Source organism: Rhinolophus hipposideros, assembly GCF_964194185.1.
Source record: "Rhinolophus hipposideros genome assembly, chromosome: 13".
In the NCBI taxonomy this organism is placed as follows: domain Eukaryota; kingdom Metazoa; phylum Chordata; class Mammalia; order Chiroptera; family Rhinolophidae; genus Rhinolophus; species Rhinolophus hipposideros.
In genome coordinates, this window is record NC_138059.1 from 40,046,893 (window position 1) to 40,058,647 (window position 11,755).

General features: G+C 37.9%; 1 pseudogene across 1 annotated transcript; it reads left to right on the forward strand.

The window, feature by feature from the left end:
* The first annotated feature begins 1,152 nt into the window (after positions 1–1,152).
* LOC308506528 (large ribosomal subunit protein eL6-like) lies at positions 1,153–2,014 on the forward strand (annotated as a pseudogene). The gene has a single exon. The product of its transcript is annotated as a large ribosomal subunit protein eL6-like (transcript).
* Positions 2,015–11,755: the final 9,741 nt, after the last annotated feature.

The window sequence follows — 11,755 nt, forward strand, 5'->3', positions numbered from 1 at the left end:
ATAGAAAGGAGATGAAGAGTGATAGATGAAAAGGGGAGAGTTTGTAAGACAGATATTTTCTACTTCACAATTTTTAAATTTCTTACCTGGCAGTATTACTTATATGTTGACCATACCCCTTAAATTATAACCTTTATTTCAAGTGTTTCCTCTAGGATTTGTGTGTGTATGTATTTTTAAAACTAATAAATTTTATTTTTTACAACAGTTTTTTAAATTCACAAAAAAATTGATCAGGTAGTACAGAGATTCACCATACAAGTTCCCCCACTTCCCTCAAGTGTTTCCTTACTATTAATGTCTTGCATTAGTGATGTATAACTGTCAAAATTAGTGTCAAAATTAATAACTGAAGTCCATAGTTTATATTGTTTCATTCTTTGTTTTGTATAATTCAATAGATTTTGGCAAATGTATAATGTCAAGTATCCACTACTACAGTATCATACAGAATAGTTTCACTGCCTGAAAAATCCCTGTGCTTCACCTGTTCTTGCCACCCCCAAAATTCACTCTTTAATTGAATATAATGGTAAATGTAATAGTCAATTAGGTGTATATGTGGAAATGTGATATATGAATATACAAGTGTGTAAGTATATATGTGTATATACAAACATGCATACACACAATCTTGTATTTAAGTGACACAATGCCTTCTGGCTGCTTTTAAACTACAGTGGTACCTCGGTTTTCAAACATAATTCATTCTGGAAGACTGAGTTGAGTTCTGAAACGTTCAAAAACTGAGGCACGGTTTCCCCATAGAAAGTAATGCAAAATTGATTAATCCATTCCAGACTTTTAAAATCAATCCCTAAAATTGCTAATTTAGCATGGATTTTACTATCTAATGATACCATAGATCCATAAAGTTTATGGTGTTAGTAAACCAAAATGTTCGATAATGGAGACATTTGAAAACCGAGGTACTACTGTATGTCCAATCTGGGGGGCTTCCAGTCAAAATGGTGAGGTAGATAAATGCTGTGTTTGCCTCCTCTCCTGACCATGTCAAAATTACAACTAAACTACAGAACAACCATCACTGAGAACCCCTGAAGCCTACTTGAACAGAAGTCCTACAGCTAAGGATATACAGAAAAAAAACACATCAAGATTGGTAGGAGGGTCTCTTTCCCAGCTTGCAAGATGGCGGGTGAAAAGGCTGGGAAGCCAGACACTAAGGAGAAGAAACCTGAAGCCAAGAAGGCTGATTCTGGTGGCAAGGTTAAGAAGGCTAACCTCAAGGCCAAAACGCCTGAGAAGGAAAAGCCGCACTGCAGCCGAAAGCCTGTCCTGGTCAGAGGAATCGGCAGGTATTCCCGATCAGGTATGTATTCCCGAAAGGCCATGTACAAGAGGAAGTACTCAGCAGCTAAATCCAGGATTGAAAAGAAAAAGAAGGAGAAGGTTCTTGCTACTGTCACAAAACCAGTTGGTGGTGACAAAAATGGTGGCACCCGAGTGGTTAAACTTTGCAAAACGCCTAGATACTACTGAAGATGTGCCCCGAAAGCTGTTGAGCCATGGCAAGAAACCCTTCAGTCAGCACGTGAGAAAACTGCGGGCCAGCATCACTCCCGGGACCATTTTGATCATCCTCACTGGGCACCATAGAGGCAAGAGGGTGGTTTTCCTGAAGCAGCTGAGCAGTGGCTTGCTACTTGTGACTAGACCTCTGTCCCTCAATCAAGTGCCTCTGCGTAGAACACACCAGGAATTTGTCATCGCCAACTCCACCAAAATTGATATCAGTGGTGTGAAAATCCCCAAACATCTCACTGACGCTTACTTCAAAAAGAAGAAGCTGCATAAGCCCAGGCACCAGGAGGGGGAGATCTTCAACACAGAGAAAGAGAAATATGAAATTACAGAGCAGCGCAAAATTGATCAGAAAGCTGTGGACTCGCAAATTCTGCCAAAAATCAAAGCTGTTCCTCAGCTCCAGGGCTACCTCTGCTCTGTGTTTGCTCTCACAAATGGGGTTTATCCTCACAAACTGGTGTTCTAAATTAATTAAGAAGAACCTAATTAAATGCCTGAACTGTTAAAAAAAAAAAAAAAAAAAAAGATTGGTAGGAGGGATGAAGATGCACAACGGCTGGTCCCACACCAATATGCAGCAGTTAAAAATCAAGAGGGATATCTCAGCTCTGAAGGTCCCTGCTGAGGTTTGAAGGTCCCAGCCATACATCAGCCTACGCAGGCCAGGGTTCCAATGCTGGGAAAAGAAGTCCCCATAACTTCTGGCTGTGAACACCAACAGAGATGTGACTGAGTGAGATGAGGCCTGCTGGAGTCCCAGGTGTTCCTCTTAAAGTCCTGTGCATGGACTTCTTCACTGATGGGCTCACTTGTTCTGAGCTCTAGCGCTGGGACAGCAGCTTGAAAAGTGCCAGAGACATGTAGGGAGAAATTGAATAGTCTGGCTTTAGGTTGAAAGCTGGAAGGGCAGCTTTCTCCCAGACAGAATGCTGGCAGAGGCCATTGTTCTTTTGTTGAGCCCTCCCCCATCCCACTGTGAAGGCAGGTGCCATATCTGAGTCTCCATCAACTTGGTAAAGACCATTAACCCTACCCTTGTGATTCCCTGAGGCCCTGTCCCACCCAATTTGTAAGCCCATACAAGTTGCTTCCAGTGGCTTATCCATACAAATGGCTTGTCTTGGCTTATGCTGCAGACTTCCCTAAAATCTCTCAAATGTTCACAAACCCAAACAAGCAAAATCTGTCCTCTGTATGCCCCGTACCTCTTGTTGAGATGCCCCAAGCCTGGAAAATGAGGGACCCAGTAATTCTACTGCTGGGTATTTATCTGAAGAAACCCAAAACATTACTTTGAAAGGTCATGTGCATCCATATATTCATGGCAGCATTATTTACAATCACCAAGATATGGAGACAACCTGGTGTCCTTTAATGGATGAATGGATAAAGAAGAGGTGGTACATATATACAATGGAATATTACTCAGCCATAAAAAAGAATGAAATTTTGCCATTGGCAAAAACATGGATGGACCTAGAGAATATTGTGCTGAGTGGAGTAAGTCAGACATAGAAAGACAAATAACATATGATTTCACTTGTATGTGGTATCTAAAGAACAAACAAATTAACAAACAGAATAGAAAAAAACTCATAGATAAAGAGAACATTTTGATGTTTGCCAAATGGGAGGAAGATTGAGGGAAATGGGTGAAAAAAGTGAAGAGATTAAAAAGTACAAATTGGTAGTTACAAAATAGTCATGGGGATGTAAAGTATAGCATAAGGAGCATAGTTAATAAGATTGTAATAACTATATATGGTGTCAGATGGGTACTAGAATTATCACAGTGATTACTTCATAAGATATAAATGTCTAATCACTGTATGATACTAATATAATATTGTATGTCAACAGTAATGGAAATTTTTTTAAAAAATATTTAAAATAAATTTTAAAAATATAGGAAGATGCTATATATATATATATATATATATATATATATATATATATATGTAAAACCTTTATGCTTCTACCTTGTGTCTACAGTGTTTTCTTTGACAGAACAATGCATTATTAACATCTATCATTAAAATCATGAAAAGTCAAACTTATCACCTTGTTACTATTATCATGATTCTTACAATGTCTTTGTAAAGTCCGGATGCCATGGCAACCAGTATTACATATCAGGATCCAGTGCTGTTGAACTTATTGTAATAAATCAGACATAATTGACATATATGCACTATAATGAATTAAAAGTTATTCAAGTGGAATGGTTTTATATTGTGGGACATTAAGTCATTACATTTACTTGTCCTGATCTTCCTTCATGTTGGTATTCTTGTTTAGGTTTAGAAAAAAGTTACATTTTCATATCAAGTGCTTTAAAAAGTACCTCTTTTGGATAATATGTTGTAAAATGGTTCAATGCATTAATTGTTTGTTTTCTGCTTTTGACAGTTAAATTAAAATTCTGGTAGGTTTAGGTTAGAGGAGAAGGAGTTATAAGATGGTCTTTCCATTCTTTTTTTATTTTTTATTTTTTGCCATCAATAAATGTACTTGTTTTTAAAAAATCCAAATGCTGGTATTTCCCAGAAAATTTTAATTCTTATATATAATAATTATAAAGTTGAACTGCTGAAACTTGTTCACTGAAACTTTTGACTTGCATTAATGCTTTCTCCCCACATTTATATTAAAAATTCACACACAAATGAAGGTAGAAAAACTGCCAATACCTGATTTCTGTCCCCTATTTTTCCACTTGCAAATCATATACTTAGGTACTTAGTATGTACTTATATACTTAGACCCCATGGGGGAAAAAATAACTAACATTCAGAACTACAAATGACAGGAAAAGTGAAATTTTGTTTTTTAAAAGAATGAAATGGTTTCCATCTTAGTGGGTCTTAGCACATTCTCCACATATGTGGTGTGCTAGCTGGATGTCTTTTGTCATAATTGTTACATGTTTTGCATGGATAGAACATAAGTTGATGTCTTAAAAAAGGCCAACCAATTGGCTTCACTTGCTTCCTGCAGAGTACCAGTAGCTGCACTCTGGGAGCACAGATGTGTTTTGAAGTCCTGTGCAGATTCTCACACCAGATGCTGGAAGGGAAGTTTGAGAATAAGACGTTTCGTGGATTTCTGATAATGCCTAATTCATGGAGCACCATGGTACCAGGCCTGTAATGCTGAGGTTTCTTCACCCCTCCAGTAGAGGGCACACTATTGTGAGCGGCTTTTGTATCCTGTTGCTTTCTGGGTGATTTACCATCTGTCAATTTGTGGGCAGTCTGCTTTGTATGAGAGATTGTATAGATTCCTCCATACTTATCCATCTTCTCCTTCGGCTGGAGCTCAATGAGCTAAAGGTGGCACTGGCATTAGAGAGTGATGGCCTAAAATGCTTTTTCTATTTTTCAATTACAATTGACATACTATATTATATTAGTTTCAGGTGTACAACACAATAATTAGACAGTTATATAACTTAAAAAGTGATCACCCTGTTAAATGCAGTACTCATTTAACACCATACATAGTTATTACAATACTCCTGACTATATTTCCCACGCTATACTCTACTTCTGAATGACTATTTTCTATACCAGTTAGTACCTCTTAATTCCCTTCCCCACTTCACTTATCCCCCAACACACCCATCTGGGAACCACTAAAATGCTCTCTATATCTATGAACTTGTCTCTGTTTTTTTTTTTTTTTTTTTTTTTTTTTTTAGTTTTAGGTGTACAAGACAAGGTAATACTTAGACGTTCATCATTTATATCCCTCACACTGTGAACCCCCCTCCCCCCATCCACTATCCCTCCGACCTCACACCGAGCCATCACATTATATATATATATAAAATTATAGTTGGCATTCATTAATGTTTAGCTTCTGGTGTACAATGCCATGATCAGGCATCCACATTATCTCTGAGGTGGTCTCCCAAATAGGACGCATGTCCATCGGATACCCAACAAAATCTTTACAACATTATTGAATACGTTCCCCAAATTAATTTTCAAAAAACCCTGAGGCCATCTTGTGGTTACCAGCTGCTTCCTAATCCCTCCACCTTTCCCCTTATTCCCCCCCCCTCAGCCCATCTAACAACTCTCGGTTTTTTCTTTGTGTCCTCAATACTGTGAACTTGTCTCTGTTTTGATTGTTCATTTATCCTGTTCTGTAGATTCCACAGATAAGTGAAATCATATGGCATTTTTTGTTCTCTGTCTGATTTACTCCACTCACCTCAATACCCTCTAGGTCCATCCAGGTTATTGTAAATGGCAAGATTTCGTTCTTTTCTTTGGCTGAGTAATATTCCACTGTATATATGTACCAACTCTTCTTTATTCGTTCATCCATTGATGGACACTTTGGTTGTTTCCATATCTTGGCTATTGTAAATAATGATGTAATGAACATATGGATGCACATGTCCCTCTGGAGTAGTGTTTTGTGTTTCTTTGGATAAATACGCAGCAGTAGAATTGCTGTATCCTTCTTTGTCTATTGCCTTTGTTTTAAAATAAATTTTGTCTGGTATAAGGATTTCTAGCTCAGATTTTTCTTTCATTTCCATTTTCATGAAATAAGAGGTATGACAGTTAAGTTTGTGAACTCATCCTAGAAAAAGTGTTACATAACTCATTGCTGACTATCACTACAGTCACCTTCAAAGTACTCACTTTGGGAAGCTGTGCACTGACACCAGTGCCTAGTTCATCCTTCAAAGCAATTTTGGAACTTTTTCTGGAATGGCCATCAGAGTTGTCATCGTATTACCCTTGATGTCCTGAATGTCATCAAAATGTCTTCCTTTCAATATTTCCTTTATCTTTGGGTAAAGAAAGAAGTCATTGGGGGCCAGATCAGGTGAGCAGGGAGAATGTTCCAATACAGTTATTTGTTTACTGGCTAAAAACTCCCTCACAGACAGTGCTAGGTGAGCTGGTGCATTGTTGTGATGCAAGAGCCATGAATCGTTGGCAACAAGTTCAGATTATCTAACTTTTTCATGCAGCCATTTCAGCACTTCCAAATAGTAAACTTGGTTAACTGTTTGTCCAGTTGGTACAAATTCACAATGAATAATCACTCTGATATAAAAAAAGGTTAGCAACATCATTGCAATGAGTCCATAAACTTAATTGTCGATCTCTTTTCTTGTTTTCATCTCTTTTAGTTTGTGTGTGTGTTTGACATAGGAAGAATCTCTTGTAGACAGCATATGTATGGGTTTTGTTTTCTTATCCATTCAGCTAACCTATGTCTTTTGATTGGAGTATTTAATCCAATTTATATTTACATTTAAAGTGATTATTGATAGATACACAGCTATTGCTATTTTGTTATTCATAGTTATGGTTTTCTTTTTCATCTCCTTCTTTTTAAAGAAATCCCTTTAACACTTCTTGTAATACTGGTTTGGCTGTGATGAACTCCTTTAGCTTTTTATTCTCTGAGGAGCTCTTTATGTCTCAATTATAAATTATAAACTTTCTGGCTATAGTAATCTTGGTAGTAAGTCCTTGCTTTTCATCACTAAATATTCTTGCCAATTCCTTCTGACCTGCAAAGTTTTTCTTGAGAAATCATCTGACAGTCTTATGGGAGCTCCCTTGTAGGTAACTAACTGCCTTTCACTTGTTGCTTTTAAGATTCTCTCTTTGTCTTTAACCTCTAGCGTTTTAATTATAATGTATCTTGGTGTGGGCCTCTTTGAACTCATCATGTTTTAGACTCTGCACTTCCTGGGCTTGTATGTCTACTTCCTTTGCCAGGTTAGGAAATTTTTTCATCATTATTTCTTCAACTAGGTTTTCAATTCCTTGCTTTCACTGTTCTCCTTCTGGTATCCTTATGATGCAAATATTGGTATGCTTGATGTTGTTCCAGATACCCCTTAAACTATCCTCTCTTTTTTTCCCTTTTGATCCTATTTCTTTTTGCTGTTCTGATTGGGTGTTTTCTTGTCCCTTATCTTCTGAATCTCTGATTTGATCCTTTGCTTCAACTGATCTATTGTTGATTCCCTCTAATGTATTCTTCATTTCAGTATTGCATTTTTCATTTCTGACTGGTACTTTTTCTATTTTTCCTATCTCCTTTTTTATGTTTCCTGTTTCTTTGTTGAAGTTCTCACTGAGATCATTAAGTGTCCTTATAACCAGTGTTTTGAACTCTGCATCTGGTAGATTGCTTGTCTCCATTTAGTTTAGTTTAGTTTTTTTTTTTTTTTTCTTAGAGCTTTTTTCTGAACTTTCATGTGGGACATGCTTCTTTGTCACCTCATTTTGGCTACCTCCCTGTGTTTGTTTCTGTGTGGTAGGTAGAGCTGCTCTGTCTTCTGGTCTTGGTAGAGTGGCCTTATGTAGTAAGTGTTCTGTTGGTGATGCAGTGTCTGTGATCACCTGAACACAGGTTGTCCAGGTGTGTTCTTTTTGTAGATTGTGTGTGCCCTCCTGTTGTCCTTGAGTCTTGGTTGCTGTTTGCACATCAGTGGGAGGGATTGACCTTCAGGCTGATTGGTTGTGAAAAGTTGCTGTGACTACAATGGAGGAACTGTTTTGCAGGGTCTGACACTACAGAGTTGAATTTACTTTAGCAGGGCTCTGGTGCCTGCCCAGTCTTCCCTATGAGGTGTGTCAGTTGTAGAAGCGGTGGGATGGTGGGATGGTGCTCTGGTGTGGACTAAAGCTGGCTATCAGGTGTGTTGGTCCTGGTGCTTTTTGCTGGGGGTGGGGGTGTCTCTGTTGCAGGTGAAGACCAACTACTTCTTGTGCTTTGCCTGGGGACTCTTGGTATGAACTACAAAATGATCTGCAGATGGTTGCCACTTTTGCTGGTCTTGGAGGTGCCTGGGATAAGCTAAGCTGTGAACTGAAGCTGGTTGCCATTATTGCTGGGGTTGGGGCTGCTTATCAACAGGTACAGGGCATGCTGAGGCCAGATGCTATTTGTTTGGGTGTTGTGAACCTTTGAGTGATTTTAGGGAAGTCCATAGAATGAGCTAAGATAGGCTGTTTATATGGAAAAGCCACTGGGCCTGAAAGTTGGGTGGAATGGGGCTTCAGGTAATCACCAGGTGGGTCAAACAGTGATAGCCAGATTGATGGAGACTCAGATGTAGCACTTGCTTAAATCTTCACACTGTGATCAGGGAGAGTTCAACAAAGGAACAGTACTTTTCTGACAGTACTTTTGTCTGAGAGAAAGCTACTTCTGCAGCCCTTGTTCTGAAGCTAGACAATTCAGTTCCTCCTCATATGTCCCTGGCACCTTTCCATCTGTTGCCCAAGCAATGGAGCTCAGAGTAAGTGAGTCCATTAGAGAGTAAGGCCACATGTGGGCCCTTTAAGAGGAATACCTGAGACTCCAGCAGCCGTGTGTCTCACTCAGCCACCATCTCCACTGGTATTCACAGTCAGAAGTTGAGGGGACTGGAACCCTGGGACAGGGAGCCTGGTGTGGAACTGGGCCCTCTCACTCCTCAGGGGAACCTCTGCATCTGAGATCTCTCTTGTTTCCTAACCACCAAACAGGGGTGTGAGACTAGTGTGTTCTGCAACTCTGCCCCTCCTATCAGTCTTGAATTGGCTTATTCTATATGTCCTTAGTTGTAGGACTTCTGTTCAGCTCGACTTCAGGTGATTTTTAATCATGGTTGTTTCATAGTTTAGTTTTAATTTTGATATAGTCATGAGAAGATGCAAGCACAGCATTTACCTACTCCATCACCTTGACTGGAAATCCCAGTCTTTCCATACTTTGGTGGATTGAATATACTTGCATGGCACCTCTGTGTGGACATTCATGGTGCTCATTAGCCCAGTGGATAGGTAACCATATGGGCTAGAGAGCATGTGCCAGAAATGGTTAACCCACCCACCATCCACTCATATTATCTTCTTCATTGATTCTAAATCTGGGGTGGAGCCAAGAAGAACTAGTTATTCAAAACCTGAATGCAAGGCAGCATTTAGGAAGGGCAGATGGTATTACTACTTGCTACTGAAAGAGTAGTCAGAGGGCCAGCAGATCCATCTTCTGGGAGCTTGTTATAAATGTGGAATCACAGGCCCCAACTCAGATTGACTGAATCAGCATTTGGTTTTAATCACGATCTCCAGATGATCTGTCTGTAAGCTAAAGTTTGACAAGCACTGGCTTAGTGGCTAAGAACATACACTCTGGAGAAGGAAGGCTGTGGGTTAAATTGCAGCTCCACTACTTTTTAGGGGTAGGAGTTGGGCAAGTTTCTCAGTTTTAGTTTCTTGATCCTTTAACCTCGCAACCGTGTACTTACCTCTTAGGAGCATAATGACATAATGGTTGTAAAGTGTCCAGTACAGCTATAGAGTAGTGTTTGTATCAGCTCTGATTAAAATTGGTGGAAGGGTGAATCTGATTAGGGAATGCCAACATACTTGTGAGAGAATGAGCTGCAGCTGGAAAATGTGAAAGAAAGTCTGAATCAATGTCAGTAGAAAATGATGATCAATGTTAGAATTTAGAAGATGCTGAGATAGAGAGGGAGGGAGGGAGGGAGAGAGAGAGCGAGCGGAAACAGCATGTCCTGGGTGATTTATAGGGCCAGGATCACCTTACTAGTACATTTTAGCTTCCCCATTACTTCAAAACACCCAAGTATTCAAGAATCCAGTGTCACTGCCTCAGCAGTTTCTCACAAAGTAAAAAGAAGATAAATTAGCAGATGAGAAATTGAGCAGCTCACATTAAAATTACAGGTTTCTGGAAGAAACCTCAAATATGCATTTTAGGTTTCAGTTCTTACCAAGTTGTTTCCTAGTGTATGGCTGAATACCACCTGGGACTGAAAACTCCCCACTTCTACTGAATCAGTAAAGCAGAGAACTGTTTTATAAGTCAGCTGACTTAGGTATTCAGTGTCCAACACACAGAAAAAACAACCACAGAATTTCAAACAAGTTGTGTATGTTCGCAACCACATTTATTGAAGAATCTACTATGTTCTAGGCATTAGGTTAGGTGCTGGGGATAAAAATCTTAATAAGACATAGAGACCATACTTCTGCAGAGTTCATAGTATAGATAAGTGATGGATATAATTATAAATAATAATTATAACATATATATAATTTAATTTAATAAATTTTATTATATATAATTTTAATATAATATAAATTTTAATACATAAATTTGAATTTCATAAAATTTAATATAATAAAATATAATATAATTTATGTATAACACATAAATAATAATTATAAGAAAAGAATAATAGAAGAATGAATGAATGATAGGATAAGAGAGAAAAGACCATTTATTCTGTTGGGGCATGTTGGGGATTTGTTAAGAAGATAATGTTTGAACTGGGTTTTAATTATAGGCCATCGTGTTTTCTGAATAAGTACAGAAGCATCTGAATTGTTCACGTGTCTGTGCACGCACACCTGTGTGTGCTTGAAAGTGTGAATGTACTCCTGCAGGAAACATAGCAGATGTCTAGTATCTTGTAGTGCTGAGATTAGCTCTTGCTCCACCTCTCTTTTGCTGGGTAATGTAAAAATATTATTTCTCATCTGTGAATCTCAAGTCTAAACAAAAGCAATTCTTAGTATTTTCTAATATATTATATAATACTGCATTGCAAATTTCACTTTAACACATTCAATGTGTGATATTGGAGATTAATAAAACATACATGAGATTATGATCAGCAACATAAAATTATTCTTCACTTTGCAGAAGGATTTATTTTAACAATGTTTATAATTTCTCTTTAGCACATTTCAAATGTAATTGGACAATTGTTTTGTTGTATTTTGCTTTTTAAAGCCATGTGTATCTCCATTTAGATGGTGTTGATCATAAAACGAATATTTGAAGTGATAGAAAAATATGATTTATTTGGACTGTATGGATCATGGAAGCAATTGGAAAAATAGACTAAAAATTTAAAATTCTAAGGGTATTCCTTCTGTTGAACCATTCATTCATCCAACCTCCCACTTACTCATCCATCTATTACAAGTCAATAATTATTAATTGTTTTCCTAAAGTTGTAATGATATTGAATAAAAATTAATCTTGAGAGTTCAAAAGTCTAAGATATTCTCTAGTTGTTTCCACACTTGTCTCATAAAAAAAAAATTTGGATCATCCATATACTTATACCTTTGGAAAATAATCAGGTAACACAACAGATTATTTATTTTCAGTTTTAGGTAGAAATTTGAATTTCACTCTTTGC